Raw genomic sequence first — 3,223 nt, forward strand, 5'->3', positions numbered from 1 at the left:
CAGAGAGAGGGACAGAGTGAAAGAGAGGAACAGAGAGAGGGAGAGTGAGAGAGACAGAGAGAGAGACAGTGAGAGCGAGCGAGAGGGAGAGAGAGAGTGTGTGTGTGTGTGTTTCTCTCTCTCTCTGTCTGTCTCACTTTCTGTATCGATTCTGGGATTGATACAGGAGTATGGGGAGAGAGCGGGGCAGTGGGATTAGTTTGGGGATTGATACAGGACTATGGAGAGAGAGTGGGGCAGTGGGATTAGTTTGGGGATTGATACAGGACTATGGGGAGAGAGCGGGGCAGTGGGATTAGTTTGGGGATTGATACAGGACTATGGGGAGAGAGCGGGGCAGTGGGATTAGTTTGGGGATTGATACAGGGCTATGGGGAGAGAGCGGGGCAGTGGGATTAGTTTGGGGATTGATACAGGACTATGGGGAGAGAGCGGGGCAGTGGGATTAGTTTGGAGATTGATACAGGACTATGGGGAGAGAGCGGGGCAGTGGGATTAGTTTGGGGATTGATACAGGACTATGGGGAGAGAGCGGGGCAGTGGGATTAGTTTGGAGATTGATACAGGACTATGGGGAGAGAGCGGGGCAGTGGGATTAGTTTGGGGATTGATACAGGACTATGGGGAGAGAGCGGGGCAGTGGGATTAGTTTGGGGATTGATACAGGACTATGGGGAGAGAGTGGGGCAGTGGGATTAGTTTGGGGATTGATACAGGACTATGGGGAGAGAGGGGGGCAGTGGGATTAGTTTGGAGATTGATACAGGACTATGGGGAGAGAGCGGGGCAGTGGGATTAGTTTGGGGATTGATACAGGACTATGGGGAGAGAGCGGGGCAGTGGGATTAGTTTGGGGATTGATACAGGACTATGGGGAGAAAACGGGGCAGTGGGATTAGTTTGGGGATTGATACAGGACTATGGGGATAGAGCGGGGCAGTGGGATTAGTTTAGGGATTGATACAGGACTATGTGGAGAGAGCGGGGCAGTGAGATTAGTTTAGGGATTGATAGACATACAGACAGCGAGAGACAGAGAGGGAGAGACACTTAGACAGGGAGAGAGAGACTGAGAGAGAGACAGAGAGGAAGAGAGAGAGAGAGACAGATAGAGTCAGAGAGAGAGAGACAGAGAGGGTCAGAGAGAGAGAGAGCGAGACACACACACAGAGTGAGAGACAGAAAGGGAGAGAGAGAGAGAGAGACAGAGAGAGTCAGAGAGAGACAGAGAGAGAGAGCGGGGAACAGAGGGAGCGACAGAGAGAGAGAGACAGTGAGAGAGAAAGAGTGACCGAGAGAGAGAAAGAGATGAAAAGAGACAGGAGAGAGATACAGAGAGACAGAGAGAAACTCGGAGACACAGAGAGAGAGAGAGGGAGTGAGAGAGAGGGATAGAGAGGGATAGAGAGAGAGGCATAGAGAGAGAGACAGAGAGAGAGAGAGACAGAGAGATAGGGAGTGAATGAGACAGAGAGAGAGAGAGACAGAGGGAGAGAGGGACGGAGAAAAAGACAGAGAGAGATAGAGTGTCAGAGAGAGAGACAGAGAGAGGGAGAGCGTGGGTGGGACAGAGAGAAAAAAAGAGAGAGCAAGAGATGGAAAGAAACAGGAGAGAGAGAGAGGGAGACAGAGAGCGAGAGTGATAGAGAGAGAGAGGGATAGGAAGAGAGACGGATGTTGAGAGGGGGGGAGAGACAGAGAAAGAGAGGGAGAAACACAGAGAGAGTGAGAGAGAGAGAGGGAGAAACAGAGAGAGAGAGACAGATAGAGAGACAGATAGAGAGAGAGAGAAAGAGAGCGAGAGACAGAGAGATAGAAACAGATAGAGAGAGAGAGAGACAGAGCGAGGCTGTCAGAGAGAGAGAGACAGAGAGAGAGAAAGACAGAGAGAGAGAGAGAGAGAGCGAGAAACAGATAAAGAGAGAGAGAGAGAGACAGAGAGATAGAGACAGAGAGAGACAGACAGAGAGAGAGAAAATGAGTGAGTGAGAGAGACAGAGAGAGAAACTCAGATACAGAGAGAGAGAGAGACAGACAGAGAGAGAGAGCGAGAAACAGATAAAGACAAAGAGAGAGAGACAGAGAGATAGAGAGAGAGAGAGAGAGAGATAGAGACAGAGAGAGACAGACAGAGAGAGAGAAAATGAGTGAATGAGAGAGACAGAGAGAAAGAGAGAGAGAGAGAAACGGAGAAAGAGAGAGACAGAGAGTTAGAGACAGAGAGTTAGAGACAGAGAGAGATACACAGAGAGTGAGAAAATGAGAGAGTGAGAGAGATAGAGAGAGAGAGATAGAGACAGAGAGTTATATATATATATAGAGAGAGGGAGACAGAGAGAGGGACAGAGAGAGAGAGTGATGGAAAAATGGAGGAGAGAGAGACAGAGAGAGAAAGAGAGGGATAGAGAGAGAGGGGGATAGAGAGAGAGAGGGATAGAGAGAAAGAGGGAGAGAGACAGAAAGAGAGAGAAACACAGGGAAAGAGAGAGAGAGAGAGAGAGAGACAGAGAGATAGAGATTGTAGGACAGAGAGAGAGAGGCACAGAGAGAGAGAGGGAGATAGGTAGAAGGACAGAGAGAGGGAAAGACAGAGGGAGAGAGAGAGAGAGCGAGCGAGAGGAACAGAGAGAGGGACAGAGAGAGAGAAAGAGCGAGAAAGAGAGATACAGAGTGAGAGAGAGAGACAGAGAGAGAGAGAGAGAGTCACAAATAGGGCGAGACAGAGAGAGGGACAGAGTGAAAGAGAGGAACAGAGAGAGTGAGAGAGACAGAGAGAGAGACAGTGAGAGAGAGCGAGAGGGAGAGAGAGAGAGTGTGTGTGTGTGTCTCTCTCTCTCTCTCTGTCTGTCTAACTTTCTGTATCGATTCTGGGATTGATACAGGACTATGGGGAGAGAGCGGGGCAGTGGGATTAGTTTGGGGATTGATACAGGACTATGGGGAGAGAGCGGGGCAGTGGGATTAGTTTGGGGATTGATGCAGGACTATGGGGAGAGAGCGGGGCAGTGGGATTAGTTTGGGGATTGATACAGGACTATGGGGAGAGAGCGGGGCAGTGGGATTAGTTTGGGGATTGATACAGGACTATGGGGAGAGAGCGGGGCAGTGAGATTAGTTTCGGGATTCATAGACATACAGAGAGAGACAGAGAGGGAGAGACACTTAGACAGGGAGAGAGAGACTGAGAGAGAGACAGAGAGGAAGAGAGAGAGAGAGACAGATA

Source organism: Pristiophorus japonicus, unplaced genomic scaffold (assembly GCF_044704955.1).
Source record: "Pristiophorus japonicus isolate sPriJap1 unplaced genomic scaffold, sPriJap1.hap1 HAP1_SCAFFOLD_302, whole genome shotgun sequence".
NCBI lineage: Eukaryota > Metazoa > Chordata > Chondrichthyes > Pristiophoridae > Pristiophorus > Pristiophorus japonicus.